The 22,948-nt window shown below is 44.2% G+C and overlaps 1 protein-coding gene across 1 annotated transcript in view; it reads left to right on the top strand.

Annotated features, from left to right (window-relative positions):
* Positions 1–22,948, top strand: part of LOC143039895 (glycerol kinase 5) — a 474,671-nt gene that overhangs the window by 132,704 nt on the left and 319,019 nt on the right. The gene's annotated exons all lie outside the window — the stretch shown is intronic.

Here is a 22,948-nt window from a genome sequence, read left to right as displayed (position 1 = left end):
CTAAGAAAATAAGTGATGAGTGAGGAAAATGGAGGAGAAACAGGGAAGGATAAAGTGAAAGCAGCTGTTAAGATGATGAGAGCAGGTAAGGCACCTGGGTTGGATGGATGCCATGCAGAATGTCTGAAGAAAGGAGGTACAGTTATGGTGGACTGGCTGGTGAGGTTATTTAATGTTTGTTTAAGAGAGGGTAGAGTGCCAGAGGACTGGAGGAGTGCCTGTATAGTTCCGCTTTACAAGGGAAAGGGGGACAAGTGTGAGTGTAGTAGTTTCAGAGGGATCAGCTTGTTGAGTGTAGTTGAGAAGGCTTATGGGAGGGTCTTGATTGAGAGGATTAGGAGAGGAACAGAGGGAGTAATTGGTGAGGAACAGTGTGGTTTTAGGACAGGTAGGGGTTGTGTAGATCATATTTTTGTGGTAAGACAGATATGTGAGAAAGCTATAGGAAAAGGTAAGGATGTTTTTTGGGCTTTTATGGATCTGGAAAAGGCTTACGACAGGGTAGACAGGAAGGCACTGTGGGAGGTACTGCAGATGTATGGGATAGGAGGAAAGCTATTAAGAGCAGTCAATAATTTTTACGAGAGTAGTAGAGCTTGTGTTAGGATTAGAAATGGAGAGAGTGAATGGTTTGAGGTAAAGGTAGGACTTTGTCAGGGATGTGTTATGTCGCCCTGGCTGCTCAATCTTTACATGGATGGCGTGGTGTGAGAGGTGAATGCAAGGGTAGTGGGTCAGGGATTGGAGATGGTTAAAGAAAATGAAGAAAAGTGGGAGGTGAACCAGCTGTTGTTTGCTGACGACACTGCGCTAGTAGCAGGATCAGAGGAGGGATTGAGGAAGTTAGTGACAGAGTTTGAGAAGGTGTATGAAAGAAGGAAGCTGAAGATAAATGTGGTCAAAAGTAAGGTGATGACGTGTACAAGGGGAGAGAGTGACAGTAGACTGGAAGTGAGCATTAAGGGTGAAAGATTGGAGGAAGTGGATAGTTTCAGATACTTGGGTGCGAATGTGACAGGAAAGGGTGGAGTGGGGGGTGGAGGTAGAATGTAGATTGAGAGAAGCGAGTAAATGCCTTGGTGGATTAAAAAGTGTAATGAGGAATAGAAAATTGGGAATGGAGGCTAAGAGGAGACTGTATGAAGGAGTGATTGTGCCAACAGCACTGTACGGTGCAGAAACATGGAACTTGAGAAAGGAAGAGAGAAGGAGTTTGAATGTGTTTGAGATGAAATGTCTGAGAAGTATGATAGGGGTTACTAGGCTAGATAGAGTGAGAAATGAGGAGGTGAGGAGGAGAACAGGGGTGGAAAGGGAGTTGGGGGATAGGGTTGATGAAAGAGTATTAGGATGGTTTGGACACATGGAAAGGATGAGTGAAGAAAGATTAGTAAAAGAAATGTGGAAGGCAGATGTGGAAGGAGTGAATATGAGGGGGCGTCCTAGGATGAGATGGATGGATGGATGGGGTGAAAGGGGCATTACAAAAGAGAGGAATGTCTGTTGAGGAAGGACGGAAGAGGACAGAAGATAGGGGTGAATGGAGAAGGGTTGTGTATAGATGAGGCTGTGATGCATGAGGGGGAGTGGGTGGGGGATGGGGGGGGTGAGGAAGTATGTATGAGAACATTTTTGACGCAGCCCGAAGGGATTTCTCCTCGTCTTCTCGTTTTCTGCATGAGGGGACAGAGGGGGGGGGGGTCGCCGAATTTATGAAGCGGCCTTGCTGTGGATGTGCTGTGTCTTGCGACACTGCTTCTGACCCAGGGCAGTGGACGAAATGCAGGGATGACCCGTTATGCAGGAGGTGCCAAGATAAGAGGGAGGGAGGAGGGTAGAGGGGAGTGGAAGATATAGGAAATGAAATGGGTGGGAGTGATTTCTATGCCTTTTTCTTTTTGGCTACCCCCGTGTAAGGGGAAAAGCCTTTGGTATATGTATGTATGTATGTACTCAGATTAATAGACATAGTGCAAGAAAGGAATGTATGGGCTGATTGTTCCTTCCTGGACTCATAAAAAGCTTTCGACAAGGTACCACACAAAAAAAAATATTAAAAAAAAACTGGAACACATAGGAGGGATACAAGGGAACCTACTAAAATGGATGGAGGACTTCCTGATCGGTAGAAAGATGAGAGTAGTACTCAGAGAAAAATATTCAGGTTCGAAGGTGATCAGTGGAGTTCCGCAAGGATTTGTATTGACTCCAATAATGTTTGCTATTTATGTGAATGACATGAATGATGATGTGCAATGTTACATGAGCTTCTTTGCAGACGATGCTAAATTGTCAAGGAAAGTGAAAACTGGAACGGATTGCGAATCACTATAGGAAGACCTGAATAAGATATGGAAGTGGAGTCAGAAATGGGAAGTGGACTTCAACATTAAGAAGTGTAGCATAATGGAGTTTAGAAAAAGTAAAAATAGAATATCAGGACAATATAAAATTGGAACTAAGGAGGTGAAGAAAGTGGGATCTGAAAAAGATTTGGGTGTAATTATCTCAAATGACTTGTCCTATTATAAACAGATATTCAAAATTGTCGGAGAATCCCATAACTTGCTAAGATCAATAAAAGTGGCGTTTACCTATTTGGATGAAGAAATGATCAGAAAAATATTTGTCACACTAATAAGGCCTAGACTCGAATATGCGGCGACATTGTGGTCACCCAGTACCAAAAAGAATATAAAGAAAATAGAAAGAATCCAGATAGCAGCCATAAAAATGGCCCCTGCACTTGGGAACTTGTCATATGAGGAGAGACTGGCTAAACTGAAGTTACCGACTCTGGAGCAAAGAAGAGAGAGAGGCGACCTACTGACCATCTACAGAATCATGAAGGTCACAGAAATACTCGAGAGAGAGGACTTGTTAAACTGGGACAAGAGAAACACAAGAGAACATGAAAAAAAAAAAAAAAGTTATAGAAGAGATCTGAAGAAAAACAGTTTTCCACAAGTGGACACTTGGAACAAACTGAACGAAAAAAATAGTGCGCAAAAACCATTCATGAATTTAAGAGCAAACTAGACACTGCGAGATACAAAGGCGGGACACACGAGCGTAGTTCCCCTTCCCGTAAAATACAACTAGGTAAATGCAACTAGGTTAATACACACACACACAAACACGCACGCGCACACACGTGTAAACACACACATTTTGTATTCGCAGACAAATGTTAATTTGAATTTATTTCATATTAATCTAGCCCTAACCCCCAGAAAAATAAGTATGCATGGTTTTTCTAAAATGTGGAAGAGTTCTCTAATTTACAATACTTGGTGGGATATATATATATATTTTTTCAACGTAACTGCCATGACAATTCATTGCACTGAATACCTAGATGCTTTTCATAGTGTAACATATTTTATTAAAATTTTAAGAATAATACTTGGCGATTGTATTATCTTGTATGTTAGATTCCAGTGAATGCTGTTCATATGAGACTTTCAGATCATTCTATCTATTGGAAGTCTCTAGATTTCCAGTATTCAGAACAAATAGTTCCATATAAAAACTAGAACATTTCGTATACCAGAAATGCATTTTCTGATAATCAAATAGTTATGAAAAAAGTGTTTTAGTTTTGGATATGTGGAATCTTGATTGGAATGTCCATTATTATCTAGAACTTGAGTGGCCCTGTTTATTTCTACTTGGGTGGAGGTTCAGCGCGAGCAGTGGATGAGTGTCCTCCTAAAGAAGGCACTCATGGTACTGTCTTTATAATGTTGGGGGCACTCACTCTTCCCATTAAGACAGAGACCAGGGTTGGTGGGCTTAGAATAAACGGAAGCGGAGAAGTTGTCGCCATCTCGTTGAAGCAGTAAATCTAGAAACGGAAAAGAGCCATTGACGTCTTCTTCAGTTGTGAATCTTAATCCTGATGTTTCTTCCAGCAGGTTACGGAGTGATTCTCTTTCTTGTGTTGACGAAGACATGATCAAAGTATCGTCAACATATCTGGCATACACCTCCTAGAACGACACAACACACAAATCACCAGAAAACTTTTAGAAGAAAACACCGTCATTCTCGCTAAGGAATCAGAAAAGTCTAGACTTTTCTTTCTAGAAGCACTTATCATAAGAGACTTACAACTAACTATCAACAGACAAGTGGAAGCCCCTACCATACTCCCCAGTAGCCCCTCCCTAGGACTTGTAGTTCTCTCAACCACAACAACATACCTTCCAATCACACCCACACCCAAGTCCCTCTCCGGCGTTCCGCCGGAGTCATAGAGAGGACACTCGGTCCTCAACGGACACTTAGGGAGCACCGGATTTCTGAACTCCAACGGACATTTGCCCCACAGTGACAAATTCCCTCGTCATCTCACACATGTAATGTGACCTCCCTCCGCGTCTTATGTTATGACCTCACCCAGAGCTTTCTTTCTATGTATATTATGTCTTGTACTCTGTTTCTGTTACATTAAAAATGCTAACTGCGTTTAGCGAAACGTCTGTATGCTCTTACTCAACAATAGTTTCTAATGTCTACTGGAAATCTATAATTTCGTCTGTCCTGTGACCACAAATCTACGTTCAGAAGATTTCAAAGTCCACTCAAGAAGCTTTGTAGCTCCGAATGCGCAGTAGCTTTTAACAGAACACACACACACACACACACACACACACACACACACACACACACACACACACACACACACACACACACACACACACACACACACACACACACATATATATATGTATGTATATATATATATATGCATAATATATATATATATATATATATATATATATATATATATATATATATAAGTCTAAATAAAAATATTCTTCTAAAAAACGCTGTGGAAGTCGGGGACAGGTGGTATTACGGTGACACTTTGTCCTAAAAATATTCTTGAAAAAGCGCTTGGGTAAGTCGGGGTCAGGTGGTATTCTTCTTCTTCTTCTTCTTCTTCTTCTTCTTCTTCTTCTTCTTCTTCTTCTTCTTCGCGTTCCTCTTCTTCTTCTTCTTCTTCTTCTTCTTCTTCTTCTTCTTCGCGTTCTTCTTCTTCTTCTTCTTCTTCTTCTTCTTCTTCTTCTTCTTCTTCTTCTTCTTCTTCTTCTTCTTCTTCTTCTTCTTCCTCACGTTCTTCTTCGCGTTTTTCTTCGCGTTCTTCTTCGCGTTTTTCTTCGCGTTCTTCTTCGCATTCTTCGCGTTCTTCTTCCTCGCGTTCTTCTTCGCATTCTACTTCGTGTTCTTCTTCGCGTTCTTCTTCGTGCTGGGGATCCCGTGTTGGGGTTCCGCCCCGAGGCCGAAGGGGAAAACGAGGGATTAGAGCGCGGAAAGCTGCGGCCGTAGGCCGCTGTTTGTGCAGCCAAGCCCGCGGCTTGTGTATATATATATATATATATATATATATATATATATATATATATATATATATATATATATATATATATATATATCACAGGTGAGAAATGTAGTAACACATTTATAAATCACAACTAACACCACAGTCGGACGAAAGAAAGAGTTGCGTAAGCGGAACTATATATTTCGATTGCTACCTGCAATCCTCTTCAGTAGTACAAAGTGGCAGGGAGGAGGCTATCTTAAGTAGCAACCTCTTACAAAAGAAAGGGAACACGAGAAAATACAGAACATCACTGCCCCAACCCTAGTTGACCTGAGGCTGACACGAGGTCGGGTCAGGGGGAGGGGGAGGAAGCTTGTTGACAATATTTTTGGTGATGAATAGTCCTGAAATGATGTCTGGGGTCCATTGACCCTTGGAAATATTCATCGTGGGCAGATAATCAATTAATGTTGATTCCACCATTTTCCTTCTGAACCCACACCCTGATTTGTAAATGAGATCAGATTTCTCCCAGTCCATCCGGTGATTAAATTTATCAACGTGTTGAAACACTGCTGAATTTATTTGGCCATATCTAATCGACCTTTCATTGGCCAGACGGGAAGAGACCTACCGACAAGATTAAATGAACACAAAAGGTCGATTAGATATGGCCAAATAAATTCAGCAGTGTTTCAACACGTTGATAAATTTAATCACCGGATGGACTGGGAGAAATCTGATCTCATTTACAAATCAGGGTGTGGGTTCAGAAGGAAAATGGTGGAATCAACATTAATTGATTATCTGCCCACGATGAATATTTCCAAGGGTCAATGGACCCCAGACATCATTTCAGGACTATTCATCACCAAAAATATTGTCAACAAGCTTCCTCCCCCTCCCCCTGACCCGACCTCGTGTCAGCCTCAGGTCAACTAGGGTTGGGGCAGTGATGTTCTGTATTTTCTCGTGTTCCCTTTCTTTTGTAAGAGGTTGCTACTTAAGATAGCCTCCTCCCTGCCACTTTGTACTACTGAAGAGGATTGCAGGTAGCAATCGAAATATATAGTTCCGCTTACGCAACTCTTTCTTTCGTCCGACTGTGGTGTTAGTTGTGATATATATATATATATATATATATATATATATATATATATATATATATATATATATATATATATATATATATATATATATATATATATGATGATGATGATGATGGAGAACATAAACACAGGGGAAGGTTCGGAGCCCTAAACACAAACGTTCCCTTCGCGTAGAACTTCTGCAGAGAGTGTACGGAAAACTGTAGAAGAGGAACAAAATGGACAATTGCCCTTCCTTGATACATTAATACGACCAGTAAGGAAAAACTGTGACTTTCTCAGTATACAGAAAGAAAACAAGCAAAGAGGATTTAGTACATTACTTCTCCGCACATGATGATAGGACAAAGAATGGTAGAGTAATAGGCCTTTTTCTCAGGGCACTACGAATCTGTAGCAAAGAATACCTAGAAGACGAATTTGTTTATATCATGAAAACCTTTGACAAACTTGTATACCCAGACGGAATGTTGAGGAGAACAAAAAGAAAAGCAATAAATATTTATAATGGTGGAAAGAAAGAGAAATGATAAAAATATTACCAATTTTGTATCAGTACCTGGCTCAGAAACGTCACCAATAATAGATAAATATTTAACAAAAACAGGTATAAACATAACTAAAACACCTAATAAGAGGATAGGTGATTTGATAAAGACTTCCGAAAAGAGAACCAATTCGGAAAACAGTGTCGTATACAAAATCCCGTACAACAGTTGCTCAATGGTATATTATGGCGAGTCATCAAGGGAATTAGATAAAAGAATTTATGAACGTAAAAACGACATAAAAGCACATAGGACATCTAATTCTTTAGTAGTTCATGTGGAAAAATTCGATCATTTACCAAACTGGAGAGGAGCTGAAGTGCTACATAAAGTTTTGATAAATTCACTAGAAGTATTGTAGAATCTGCATATATTTCAACTAAGAATTCATCGAACCATCGAGGAGGGTTTATCAATTTAGCTGAACAAACTAGTATTCTAATTCTAGAACACGGCAGAAAAAACGACCTTTCCCAAGTATATGTATATATATATATATATATATATATAGATATGTATATATATATATATATATATATATATATATATATATATATATATATATATATATATATATATTACAATAGTAGGGTAGCAGGTCCTCTTTCAGGCAGATATGATTAAACTTTGCAGCAGCTTCTGCATTCACGAGTTTCTTGCTGACATGTTCAACTTTTCTAATACTTGAACGTTGGATATCGTTGAGTTGTCTTATTATGTGTCCAAACTTCATTTGGAATGAATGTAAAGACAATGCTAACTTCTTAATTGTACTAGTAGAGCTTTCGCCTAACTTTAGGCATCTTCAGTACAAATTGAATACAAATAGTAAAGGTGACAATATATACAAAGAACATATGGAACATTAGGAGAGACGGGGAATCGGACAGTCACTAGGAGAGACGGGAAATCGGACAGTCACTAGGAGAGACGGGAAATCAGACAGTCACTAGGAGAGACGGGAAATCGGACAGTCACTCAGGAGACAGGATCTGATGTTCCGCCCACTGGGTCAACGGTGAACCTATGTCTGTGATCTATATACTTAGAAGTAGGAATGATAAATTGGTCAGGATTTTGTTTGTTCATGGTGGGGTTTTGTCTTTTAATGTGAAGTGCTTCTAAGATGAGAAGGCGTCTGTAGTTTGATTCCTTTTGTAGTATGATGGTTCCTTCTTCTAGATCCTTCCTCGTGACTGGGGATTAATGTGTGTCAATGTGATGCTGTTTTATGGCTCCATTAGAGAGGTGAAGGGTGAGGCGTCTTGATAGTTTTGTTGTAGTCGACCCTATGTACTTTTCATTAAGGGTTTCACAGTTCCATTTTTAACATGTGTATTCGTACACAAGGTGGCTACATTGGAATACCGGGGTTCGCTGGCTAGGGCTATTCTTAAGGAGGAGGTGGGACGTTTTCCTATTCTGGTACCAAATGTTTAGGTGGATTTTGTTGTCACTGTTGGAGGGTCTGACGTTTTTTCCGATGATCTTCCTGATGGCGTCCTCGTCTGCTCTATAATGGAAGGACATAATATTCCTGTAAAATATAGTAATCTTATGTCCTGTTTGAATGTTGTCGGTCGGGGGTCTGTACCATCTGTCCAGGTGTGTATTGATGACATTTTGTACTTCTTTGTTTGAGAAACCGTTGTTGACCAGGACTTGTGTGATCCTGTCTAACTCGGCGTGGGTGCGGTTCCAATCACTGCAGTGCGACAAGGCTCTTCTGGCGTAAGCATCTATGGTGGACTTACGGTATCGCGATGGGCATTCACTGTTCCCGTTTAGGCAAAGACCAGGGTTGGATGGTTTGGAGTAAACTCCGGTCTTGAAACTTTGAGAACTGGCATCGATATTAACGTCCAGGAAAGGGAGTTGTCCGTTGACGCTGTTCTGTGGTGAAATTTAGGCCAGAAACACGCTGTAAGGTAGTCTTTAGGTCTTCTAACTCCCTTTGGTCCCTTACGAGGACGAAAATATCGTCCACGTACCGAATATAAATAGGAGGCTTACGGATGGTGCTGAAAACCTCCCTCCCCACCATGCCCATGAAAAAATTAGCAAAGTTTCAAGATCGGAGTTTACTCCAAACCATCCAACCCTGGTCTTTGCCTAAACGGGAACAGTGAATGCCCATCGCGATACCGTAAGTCCACCATAGATGCTTACGCCAGAAGAGCCCTTTCGCACTGCAGTGATTGGAACCGCACCCACGCCGAGTTAGACAGGATCACACAAGTCCTGGTCAACAACGTCACAATTATATACCCGTATGGCAGCCCTCAACACCCGGGCAAAGGTGTCATTGCCCAAGGAACTGTGGCGTCCTGCGGCAAATGCAGGATACGAAGTTACATATGAAAGAAAGGAAAATACCGCATGACGCAAATTCTGAAGAAATGGTACTTGTATACCTACGAAGTTTGTTCCATAAATCGATATGTTATTAAAAACTTCTGTTTACTCACGTACAAGTGTGTTATTGTGTTAAATATTGAAAATGTGTGTACCCGTTGCTATGTTTGTTTGGGCCCGTGTCGCTGTGATCGGATGGAAATAATTATTTCTTCGCTTCTGTTTAATTTCATAACATTTCACACACTTGTAATTAATATTTTTAGAATTTATACTTATAATATTTTCCCCATGTCTGTTTGTCAATCTGTTATCTAATTGTTACACATTATACCTGACTCCTGATTGGTCCACGTTGGCAAAGCTCCCACAATGCTCTGCTATATTACCTATAAATAGAGCTAATAAATGCAGGTGATAGACAGTCTCTGTGAAGAAGTCAGTACCGCTGCATAACCCGAACCGCTTAGTCATTTCTCCTTATCTCTGACTCCCACCACAGAACTCCGCTCCATTCACCTCTCCAAGATGCCGGATGCCCTCCACTTACACCCGGAAACTCTAGCCGGCGATAAGGACGACAAACAATACTGCGAAATAGCAGATAGATTGTTCCAACGTCATATCTCGGCACAAGTCCGGTCAGCCAGCAGCTTCCACCCCAGTGACAAACCAGTGCATAGTGTTCAGTGTAGTGACGACCCAGGTGTTAGTGACAATAGTGCTGTGAGTGAAAACATCCCCGTGTCATATAGTGCCAGTGACCAAAGTGTGCAGCAGCTACGACAGGAAGTGGCCGACATGAAGACTTTGCTCAACCAGTTTTTAGCCGAGAAGGGAAGCCATCAACCACCACGTAGTCCCGCTCCACGACAGGATACTACCTCCAGCTGGTACCATACCTGCTTCGGAGCCAAGGCGCTCAGATGCACACAACCATGCAGCTGGTCGCAGGGAAACTCCAAACGCGGGGGTCGATAACCACCCCTACCCCCGCTAACCATACCCACACCCTCCTCTCAGTGCATGATCGCCATTCTGGCCTATCCTTCCTGGTAGACACAGGTTTAGCCGTCAGCATCATACCCCCGACGGAAGAACCCAACCACGGTACACGTTGGCCATCCTACGACCTGCTTGCAGCCAACGGTACGCCCATCGCAACGTACGGCAGCCACCACAGCGTCCTGGAACTCCACTATGTCAAGTTCCCTTGGACATTCGTCATAGCAGCGGTACAGCAACCCATTCTTGGCTACGACTTCCTCCAGCACTACAACATGGTAGTTAGCCCCAAGGATAACTGCTTGCACCACGGCACAACAAGCATACCAGGAACCACCACTAACGCAACTTCCCACCAGATATCGTCACTCCAGCCCGATGGCGATTATGCACGCATCCTGCAGGAGTTTCCCCATTTAATATCGCCAGACAAGACCAACACCACCACCACCCCTCACAACATCATGCACCACATCCAGACATCTGGACCCGCCAGTATACAGCAAGCCTCGACGACTTTCCCCAGAAAAGTTAGCCGCTGCTAAACAGGAGTTCCAAGAACTCCTAGACCAGGACATCATCCAACCATCGGAGAGTGCTTGGGCATCACCACTCCACATGGTTCCCAAGCCACCCCCACCACCCAACCAATGGCGGGCTTGCGGTGACTACCGTCAATTTAACCGCATCACGAAGCCCGACCGCTACCCCATCCCTCACGCTCAGGACTTCCACTTCAAGCTTCACGGGAAACAGGTCTTCTCCAAGATCGACCTGGTCAGGGCGTTTCATCAAATCCCTGTAGCGCCGGAAGACGTCCAGAAGACAGCCATAGCCACTCCGTTCGGCCTCTTCGAATGGAAGATGATGGCCTTTGGCCTCCGGAATGTCACCCAGACGTTCCAGAGGTTCATAGACCAGGCCCTGAAAGACTTCGACTTCATCACCATTTACATCGACGACATCCTCGTAGCCTCCGATACTCACGACCAGCACCGCCAACACCTCCGCCTCCTCTTCCGCCGCCTCCAAGATTATGGCCTCCGGGTACACCCGTCCAAATGTCTCCTCGGAGTTTCATCTCTCGACTTTCTCGGACACCGTATCTCAACGGCAGGCCTGTATCCTCCCCCTCAAAAAATCGACACCATAAAAGACTTCCCACAGCCAACATTCATCAAAATGCTCCGACGATTCCTAGGAATCCTCAATTATTACCATAGATTCGTCCCCGACGCAGCTGCAAAACTCGCTCCCTTGAACGCCCTCACCAAGAACCATTCCAAGCGGTCGGTCAAAGCTGTGAAGTGGTCTTCCGAAGCGACCCAAGCATTCGGGTAAGTCAAGGCGGCAATCACTGAGGCCGCCCGCTTGTCCTACCCGGTAGCTCACGCCCCCACATTCCTTACCACCGATGCTTCCTTCTCAGCAATTGGCGCCGTCCTCCAACAAAAAATCAACGGCCAGCTCCAGCCTATCGCCTTTTTCTCAAAACGTCTGGACCCTCCTCAAATTCGCTACAGCGCCTTTGACAGGGAACTGCTAGCCCTAGTCTCGGCCGTCAAGCACTTCCTTTACTTCCTTGAAGGCCGGCCTTTCGTCATCCTTACAGACCACAAGCCACTCCCCCATGCCCTAGACAGGGTCTCCGACCATCACTCCCCAAGAGTCTCCCGGCAGCTGTCATTCCTCTCCCAATTTGATACTCGAATTGAGTATATCAAGGGAGAGGATAACCAGGTGGCCGACGCCTTGTCTAGAATCACCTCCAGCATCCTCCCTGACTACAACATAGACTACTCACGCATCGCCGCATCTCAGAATAACGACAGTGAACTCCGCCTCCTACGTATGCACGACACCTCATCCTTACAGCTAAGACAGCTTCCTAACAACCCCGTACCATTGTGGTGTGACGTCTCCACAGGCAAACCCCGCCCGTACATCCTCGCCTGCCACCGTAAGGACGTCTTCTCCTCCTTCCATGACCACAGTCATCCGGGCATCCGCGCGACACAACGCCTCATCACGGATCGAGTCGTCTGGCCAGGCATCAACAAGGATGTCAGACAATGGGCCCGGACCTGCCTCCCCTGCCAGACGGCCAAGGTTACGCGCCACGTCCACGCACCACTCCAGTGTTTTCTTACACCCACGGCACGTTTCCAGTCAGTCCATGTGGACATTGTGGGCCCCCTTCCGCCTTCTCGTGGCATGCGTTACCTCCTTACGTGTAACGACAGGTACACCAGGTGGCCAGAAGCGATCCCCCTTCCGAATATATCCGCCGAGACGACCGCCCCGTGCTTTCCTCACCGGTTGGGTATCCAGATTCGGCGCACCTCACATCCTTGTCGCCGATAGGGGCCCTCAGTTCGAATCTGAACTATGGTCCAGCCTCCTCAAGTTCCTTGGCACCAAACGCAACCGGACTACCGCTTACCACCCCCAAACCAATGGACTCGTGGAACGGTTCCACCGTACTGGGAAGCTTTGTGACAACGAAGATTGCAGTTATCGACAGCCATAGTGGTGGGGGCTTGAACTCTGGGTGTGGAGAGTCCCTGTCCTTCTCAAGGAGAGTGCTGGTGAGCCTGAAGGAGTCCAGAAGTCCAGCCGCCTGTGACAGCCAGGTATCAGAGTGGATATGAGTACCCACCCGTCCCAGAGCTATCACAAGGCTCTGATTGAGCTCAGTTATCCTGGGGCTCTGGACTATCTTGGCAAGAAAGTCGACCTCCAGCCTTCTGACCCGTGACGTCAATGAAGGCAGTGAAGCCTCCATTTGGAGGTTAACGATCTTGGTCCAAGGTTGAGCTCCCAGGATAATCCTTGCTGCGGCATTTTGGCAAGGCTCCAGGTCTTCAAGCTTGGCAGTTGCCACATTTATGAGAGCTGGGGCAGGGTAGTCCACCAAGCTGCGGACTGCGTGCACATAGAATGTGCGAAGGATCTGATGCGTGGCACCAAGTGCCTTCCCTGTCATTGCTCTCATAACTGTGGTTCTTGCCTTCAGTCTCTCCTTGAGATAGGCTAGTTCCTTCTGAAAGGTGAGCCTCTCATCAATCCAGACCCCCAGGTACTGATACTGGTGAACCCAGTCCAGCCTAAGGTCCTGGATGGTGAGGTGCTTCCCTTCTTTCCAGAGTCTCAATGCCATGGCCTTCGATTTTGTAGGGGAGATCTTTAACCCTAACCTGCAACATTCCGTCGCTACAGCGCTTAAACAGCGTTGAGCCCTGTTGAAGCACTGCCGTTTCCCAGTAATTATGAGCGCAATGTCATCTGCATAGCAGATGACCTTGCACCCATGTGGTAGAGGTAGCTCCAGAATGTTGGAGACGAGCACATTGAACAGAGTGGGACTGAGTTCCCACCCACCCTGTGGAGTGCCATTCTCCAGCATTCTGGCCTCTGATATATGACCCTGAAAGCGTACTTTCGCAGACCTGTGACTGAGATAGTCAGCAATCCAAGAAAGCAGCTTGCCTTTTACGCCCTTGCGCGCCAAAGACCCGACGTCGATGTTGTCGTCCCTCTCAGTAGAAATCAGTTGCGCCTACGTACCAGGGCTCTTCATCAGGTACAACGGTTCCTTCAGCACAGACTGGAGGCAGTGGTGTCAGAGAGGGCGAGGTGGTACAGGGCAGTCACAGACTATGAGCCCCTTGTACTTCCTCGCTCCACACCTAGAAAAGTGGAAACTCTGCTCTTCCGTCTGCGACTGGAGGACCGTTGTTTCTGGCAGATCAAGAGTAACTCAACACCTGAAGAAAGAAGATGCCGCCACTGTAGCCACCCTGAAGCCACCCTCAAGCACCACCTCCAGCATTGCCCCGCAACTGCTTTTCTGAGGAGAGGGCCTCCGACAACATCTGAGGGTCTTGTGCGTCGCTTATGCCGCCACTTAAGCGCTTACGAACTGCGTCGGCTGGTGGAGTGTCAGCCCCCCCTATATATATATATATATATATATATATATATATATATATATATATATATATATATATATATATATATGTCTTCAGTTAGTACATCATTCACTGAACCATTCACTTGTAACACATCATGAAGAGTGCATTCGCCGGGATGTGCATACGCATTTTACATGAGTATGCACATCTTGTGAATGTATGAGTGTGTGTGGTTGGGCCCACACACACTCATAAGTCAAATCACCCTCCAAACGGGCTCACACTTAAAGCCCGTGGGAATATTTTTCCCAAATTAAACAGAACAGAACTGCGTTGCGGTCAGTCTGGTCTTGAGTGGTGGTGCGTCGCCACAATACTCCCCCCCCCCCTCTTTGGGAGTGATCGCCGTGGAGGTAGGGCGAGACGCGAGTGATGTGGCAGAATCGGGCCGGCCTTTTTGACACTCGACCGGAACGGGTGATTGTGCCATCAGATGGTATCTCTAGAGAGGACGGTCTGGATGTTGGAGAAGGCGGCGGCAGCGTGCAGGAGGCATGGTCGCTGTGTTGGCGAGGGTGGTCCGGCTGGGCATGGAGCTGTGGGGATATACGGTTAGGTGAGAATGATTGCAATGAAGGGGAGGGTGAGTTCGGAGGAAAGTTAGGGATTTGGGGGCTTGGGGGAACACTGGCAGTGGAATGCAGGGTTGGCCTGGGTGGTGGAGGGGGCGATTGCCGCGAGGAATCTGACTGAGCCTGTCTGTGTGGGGTTGGGGGATCAGATGGAAAGGCTTAACACCTCGGTGGATGAGGAAGTGTTTCGCCGATCTGCTGATGACTTTGAAGGGTCCATCGTACGGGCGTTGGAGAGGGGTTCGTCTGGAGTCAGGCAATGACGGGGAAGGCACTTGGTGCCACGCATCGGGTCCTTCGCACATTCTATGTGCAAGCAGTCCGCAGCTTGGTGGACTACGCTGCCCCAGCTCTCATAAATGTGGCAACTGCCAAGCTTGAAGACCTGGAGCCTTGCCAAAATGCCACAGCAAGGATTATCCTGGGAGCTCAACCTTGGACTAAGATCGTTAACCTCCAAATGGAGGCTTCACTGCCTTCATTAACATCACGGGTCAGAAGGCTGGAGGTTGACATTCTTGCCAAGATAGTCCAGAGCCCCAGGATAACTGAGCTGAGTCAGAGCCTTGTGACAGGTCTGGGACGGGTGGATACTCTTATCCACTCTGGTACCTGGCTGTCACAGGCGGCTGGACTTCTGGACTCCTTCAGGCTCACCAGCACTCTCCTTGAGAAGGGTAGGGACTCTCCACACCCAGAGTTCAAGCCCCCACCACCATGGCTGTCGATACCTGCAACCTTCGTTGTCACAAAGCTTCCCAGTAAGAAGAAGTTATGTGATCAGGAAAGAGTATGAGCGCAGGCCCTACAAGGCATCCGCGCACTGTCAGAACCTGGAATGGCTCCGTAGACCCTAGCAGGCCCCGTAGTGCGGGGGCTGCTTTCGTGACGGATGGTTTGACCTTCGGCATAGTATCTGATCATGCGTCCACTCTCCAAGCTGAGGCCATAGCGGTCCAAGGAGCGTTAGAGCATGCTCTAATATCTCGAGCTGGTCCTGTGGTAATCCACACGGATTCACAGTCTCTGCTAGGCAGCTTAGGATCGACACAGCCCAGCGACAATGTACGCCTACTGACCTCCATCCTAGCACTCCTGCTGAAGCTGCATCAGCAAGGCAGGAGTGTTACGCTCAACTGGGTGCCGAGCCACGTAGGTGTCCCAGGTAACGAGCTAGCCGACGCCGCAGCTGAAGCGGCGCGCCAAAGACCCGACGTCGATGTTGTCGTCCCTCTCAGTAGAAATCAGTTGCGCCTACGCACCAGGGCTCTTAATCAGGTACAACGGTTCCTTCAGCACAGACTGGAGGCAGAGGTGTCAGAGAGGGCGAGGTGGTACAGGGCAGTCACAGACTATGAGCCCCTTGTACTTCCTCGCTCCACACCTAGAAAAGTGGAAACTCTGCTCTTCCGTCTGCGACTGGAGGACCGTTGTTTCTGGGAAATCAAGAGAGATTCGACACCTGAAGAAAGAAGATGTCACCATTGTAGCCACCCCGAAGCCACCCTCAAGCACTACCTCCAGCATTGCCCCGCAACTGCTTTTCTGAGCAGAGGGCCTCCGACAACATCTGAGGGTCTTGTGCGTCGCCTCTGCCGCCATCTAAGCGATTATGAACTGCGTCGGCTGGTGGAGTGTCAGCGCCCCCTATTATTTTATGTCATTGCACTTGTACTCCTTTCATGTCAGGAAGGGTGAATTCACCGAACTGTGCATGCGTATTTCACATAGGCATGCACATCCGGTAAATGTATGGGTGGGTGTGGCCAAAGCACGACCACTCATACATTGAATCACCCCCCCCCCCTTTTTCTTAAATTCATAACAACATTGCTATTCATTTCTAACACCGAATACAGTTCACATTGGGAAAGGTGCATTCACCGAGATGTGCATATGTATTTCATATACGTATGCACATCTTGTGAATGCATGAGTGTGTGTGGTTGGACCCACACACACTCATAAGTCCAATCACCCACCAAACGGGCTCAAAACCAAAGCCCGTGGGAGCTTAAAACTCCCAAATTATACACGCACGCACACACGCACACACACACACACACACACACACACACACACACACACACACACACACACACACACACACACACACACACACACACACACACACACACACACTTATTCACCAAGATGTGCATACATATTTAACATAGGTATGCACATCCGGTAAATGTATGAGTGGGCGTGGCCAAGCCACACACACTCATATATTGAATCACCCCCACTTCTTCCAAATCTTATTACACCAGTGCTACATTAACCACCATCACTGAACACACAGCTAATGTTAGGAAGGGTGCATTCACCGAGATGTGCACACGTATTTCATATACGTATGCACATCTTGTGAATGTATGAGTGTGTGTGGCTGGGCCCACACACACATAAGTCAAATCATCCTCCAAACGGGCTCACACTCAAAGCCCGTGGGAATATTCTTCCCAAATTATACAGAACAGAACTTAACACCGAACACAGTTCACGTTGGGAAGGGTGCATTCACCGAGATGTGCATGCGTATTTCATATACGTATGCACATCTTGTGAATGTATGAGTGTGTGTGGTTGGGCCCACACACACACACACTCATAATACTCCTGGAGCCAGGGGTCATTTGCATGCATAAGAGTGCCACTCAGTTTCTTTCTTGATCTGGTTAGAGGGTCACCTCAGACATCTGAAAAATCAAGGTGGACGCTCAGCTGACTGGCAGCAAGGTAGATATTTGAGGATTTATTTTGGTCATTATTCCGAAAGCCGACGCCCATCATAAATCCTCAAATATCTACCTTGCTGCCAGTCAGCTGAGCGTCCACCTTGATTTTTCAGATGTCTGAGGTGACCCTCTAACCAGATCAAGAAAGAAACTGAGTGGCACTCTTATGCATGCAAATGACCCCTGGCTCCTGGAGTATAAATCAAATCACCCACCAAACGGGCTCACAACCAAAGCCCGTGGGAGCTTAACTCCCGAATTAAATACACTCACATACGTTGCGGTCAGTCTGGTCTAGACTGGTAGTGCGTCGCCACACTGGAAATGGACTCAAAAGTGGGAGGTGAACTTTAATATCAAGAAGTGTAGCATAATGGAGTTTGGTAAAAGCCAAGACAGAATTTCAAAAAATTACAAAATTGGTAAAAATGAAATAAAAAAGTGCACTCGGAAAGAGACCTTGGAGTGATAATCAGCAATGACATGGCACCGGACAGACATATAAAAAAAAAAAAAAAAAAAAAAAAAAAAAAATAGTAGGTGAAACATACAACCTAATAAGGTCAATGAAAGTGGCATTTGAACATTGGATGAAGAAATGATATATATATATATATATATATATATATATATATATATATATATATATATATGTATATATATATATATATATATACATATAAGTCACATTGATTAGACCAAAACTGGATTATGCAGCGACACTATGGACACCCAGGGCGGTGGGCAGGATGCAGGGATGACCCGTCATCCAGGAGGTGCTCAGATGAGAGGAAGGGTGGGAGGGGTGTGGAGTGTATTTAGGGATGAAATGGGTGGGAGTGTTTTTATGCCTTTCCCTTTTTGGCTACCTCCCTTGGAAGGGGGAAAAAGCCTTGGTATATGTATGTATGTAGAAAGAATACAAAGAGCAACAACAAAGTTGGCCCCAGTTCTTTCCAAATTAACATACGAACAAAGATTATCGAAACTAGAACTACCAACACTAGAGCAAAGAAGAGAAAGAGGTGATCTACTGACTATATATGGAAACATGAAAGGAATGGAAATCCTTGACAGAAAAGATTTACTAAAAAATGAGAAGAAATTCAAAAAGGACAACTATAGAAGAGATAGGAAAAAGAATAGCTTTCCACACAGAATGCTGGATATATGGAATAACTTAGATGAAAAAACAGTGTGTGCAAATACTATTCACGATTTTAAGAATAAACTTGATGCTGAAAGATACAAAGACGGGTCACCACGAGCATTGCTCCCTTCCCGTATCATACAACTAGGTAAATACAAAATGGTAAATATACACAAACACACACACACACACACACACACACACACACACACACACACACACACACACACACACGTGTAGCCCCTGTTCACCTAGCAGCGAGTAGGTACGGGACGTTAGTCAAGGAGTTGTGACCTTGCTGTCCCGGTGTGTGGTGTGTGAGTGGTCTCAGACCTACCCAGAGATCGGCAAATAATGAGCTCTGAGCTCACTGCCGTAGGGTGGTATCTGGCTGTCTCGACAGAGGCTGCAGCAGATCCGAGGTGAATACACACACACACTGGCTGTCTCGACAGAGACTGCAGCAGATCCGAGGTGAATACACACACACACACGCTCGGTGGCGGATTGGTAAAGCACTGGCCTCACAAGCCAGAGAACCGGGGTTCGATTCCCCGGCCGGGCGGAGATAAGTTGGGTTTGTCTCCTTTCACGTGTAACCCCTGTTCACCTAGCAGCGAGTAGGTACGGGATGTTAGTCAAGGAGTTGTGACCTTGCTGTCCCGGTGTGTGGTGTGTGAGTGGTCTCAGACCTACCCATAGATCGGCAAATAATGAGCTCTGAGCTCGCTGCCGTAGGGTGGTGTCTGGCTGTCTCGACAAGAGGCTGCAGCAGATCCGAGGTGAATACACACACACACACACACACACATACATACACACACACACACACACATGACCACGGAACCGTCAACACCTTCGTCGTCGCTGGGCCCTAAAGAAGAGGATAAGCGACGAAAAAGGAAACCTGATTTGTATTGTAGGGGAGGGAAGAAATCGTGGGTGTCCGTAATGATATCTCTGCAGTGCTAGTTAATTGTATTAAGACGTAATAAGCAAAAAAACTAAGGAAAACAACGAAAAGTCTGACTCGAAAGGCAACTGCGAATCAGAGCCATCTGGTGACGTCATGCCGAACCCCGATGTAAACAAACGTTTCATCACTCCTACTACCACGCGGGAATATTACAAAGATGCTTTTTCTAGATTTAGTAAGTACGAAAGCAGGAGTTTAAGTCGAAACTTAGAGATAGAGAGGGGAATGAGAAAAAAAAAAAAAAAAAAAAAAAAAAAAAAGATACGGAGGGAGAATGAAATTATGGAATTAAAAAACGAAATCGTTGGACTAATGGATTGCTTAGCGCATGCAAACTTTGAGATTTTCGACCTGAGGAAAACTAACTTAGATCTAAGAAACGAGATTAAGGAATTGAAAAATGATACAAGAGAGCTGAAGAGTGAAAATGAAAAGAAGAGAATTAAAGATACTGCCAATAGCGAAAACATAAAAAACAGGTAAACAACAAAAACAAAAAATGACTGAAAAAATCGAAGATAGCTTAGGTGAGGAAAGTATCCAAAAAATGGAAGGAAAACATTGAAAATAAAGAAATTGTTTTCAAAGAAATAATCTAACAACAAATACAGGAAAATGCAAAGAACACAATTATCCAAGTAATTAATGAAAAAGCAAATTGGGTTAGAGACACAGTGGATAGGAAAAAATAAATGTATTATGGTATATGGACTAAAAGAAAAACATGGTTTGGCGAGGTACACGAGAAAAGAAAAGAAGAAAAAGAGACAGCAATAGCAATCCTAAAAGAAACTCAGGAGGAAGCCCAAGATGAAGGTAAAGATGTTGATGAAACATATAGGATCGGTTACTATTCTAATGATAGAAATCGACCGCTAAAAATAAAACTAAGATCACAAATGGTAGTAGAAGACATATTTGAAAAATGTAGGTAACTTGGCAAAGAGTGAAAAGTACAATAAGATATGGATAAAAAGAGAAATGTGTATTGAGGAATTAGAAAAAGAAAATACACTAAGAGATGAAGCAAAGAAAAAAAAAAAAACGAAGAGAACGGAGACAGAACCCAAGGAATTCCATTGGAGAGTAATCGACATGAGACTGAGGAAATGGTACATCAGAATGGGCAAACCAAAGACAGAAGAAAAGGAGAAAGAAGAAAATTGAAAGTGGCTTATACTAACATCGACGGATTAATTTCAGGACTGAACGAACTTAATGATTACCTGCTAGAAGAAAAGCCAGACATAATGGGAATTGTGGAGACTAAACTAAGGGGCGAAATACCATCCATCAATGTTGGACATGGACTATACAGAGACAAGAAACAGGGAGGAGGAATCATGTTCTTGGCCAAGAAAAACTTGAATGTGACAAAAATTGCGGAGGGCAAAGGTAATGTAGAACTGATTATGATAAAAGTCGAAGAAAAGAACATGAAAAATAGAAAGTTTGTGGTGACTTATGTGCCCCCAAAAACGAACGCTTGGAAAGAGAACGAGCATACGAAAATGCTAGAAGATACAAGGTAATCATTAAATGAGATAGTAATGGGCGGGGATAATCTGGTAATTATGGGGGACTTCAATAGCAAAGAAATTTGTTGGAATAACATGACAGTGCGAGGAGGAGACGACTTGTGGGGTAATGTACTTCTGGGTATGACCATGGAATACACAATGACTCAGTTGGTCAGTGAAAACACCAGATACATAAATAACGAGGAGCCGTCGAAACTACATTTAATATATACAACAGAACCTGAAATTGTGGATAAAATCCAATACAAGACACCAATTGGAAAGAGTGACCACATACTCATTGAAACTGAACTAAAGGAAGAAATATACACGGAGAGAAATGAATAGCATAGGAAAGGAAGATTGATGTACAACAAAACGGACTTTGTAAAACTAAAGAAATTCTTCCAGAATGCAAACTGGGAAAATTTTACATGGAAGAGACAAAAGTGGAGGAGAAATGGAATATCATAATGGATAATTACAATGAAGGGGTAAATAGGCACGTACCAAGACAAAAGCGAGAGGGAGTGTACATTAAACGCTGGTTCAACAAAAGATGCTGTGAGGCCAAAGACAGAAGGGATAGAGCTTGGAAAAGGTGGGAAAATATATATATATATATATATATATATATATATATACATATATATATATATATATATATATATATATATATACATATATATATATATATACATATATATATATATATATATATATATAACTGGAAAATGGCAAGTCTACTGTATATAAACTACAAAAATGAGTATGTAAAAGTGAGAGGAGAGGAAAAAAGGAACCATTAAAAGGATATTATAGATAAATGCAAAAAGCAACCCAAGCTATTCCATGAATGGCAAACTTAAAAACAAGCAAGAAATGGTGAAACTACACCAAGGGAATATAGAATACACAGAAGAATTAGAAATGGCCGAAGTCAAGAAAAATCACTTCAAATCTGTCTTCACTAGAGAGGAAGTACAATATTGGGACAAAGGTAATGAAAGGCGATCTCCCCCCATGAGCGAGATAATAATAACACAAAAAGAAATATTAGAACACTTATCAAACCTTGACGTCAGGAAATCACATGGCCCGGATGGAATTGCAAATTGGATTCTAAAAGAATGCAAAGAAGAACTAATGAGCAAAATACACAACAAAACAAATTGCTCACTCAAAGAAGGAAAAAATACCAAAAGACTGGAAAAATGCTAACATTGTACCTATATATAAATGAGAAAACAAGGAAGAACGAACTAACTGTAGGCCAGTCTCACTAACAAGCACTATATTCAAAATTTGTGAGAAAATCATCAAGAATAGATGGGTAAAACACCTGGAAGACAACAATATAATAAACCCAAGACAATTTGGGTTCAGACAAGGAAGATCATGTACCACAAACTTAATATATTTCTACTCAAGATTAATAGACATAGTGCAAGAAAGGAATGGATAGGCTGATTGTGTCTTCCTGGGCTTACAAAAAGCTTTTGACAAAGTACCACACAAAAAAATTATTAAATAAACTGGAACATATAGGAGGGATACAAGGGAACCTACTAAAATGGATGGAGGACTTCCTGATCGGTAGAAAGATGAAAGTAGTGCTCAGAGAATAATATTCAGATTGGAAAGAGGTGATCAGTGGAGTTCCGCA

Source organism: Oratosquilla oratoria, chromosome 27 (genome assembly GCF_046742065.1).
Source record: "Oratosquilla oratoria isolate Oo_2021 chromosome 27, ASM4674206v1, whole genome shotgun sequence".
NCBI lineage: Eukaryota > Metazoa > Arthropoda > Malacostraca > Stomatopoda > Squillidae > Oratosquilla > Oratosquilla oratoria.
The sequence above is the reverse complement of the archived record's forward strand: the minus strand, read 5'-3'. Positions and strand labels throughout refer to the sequence as shown.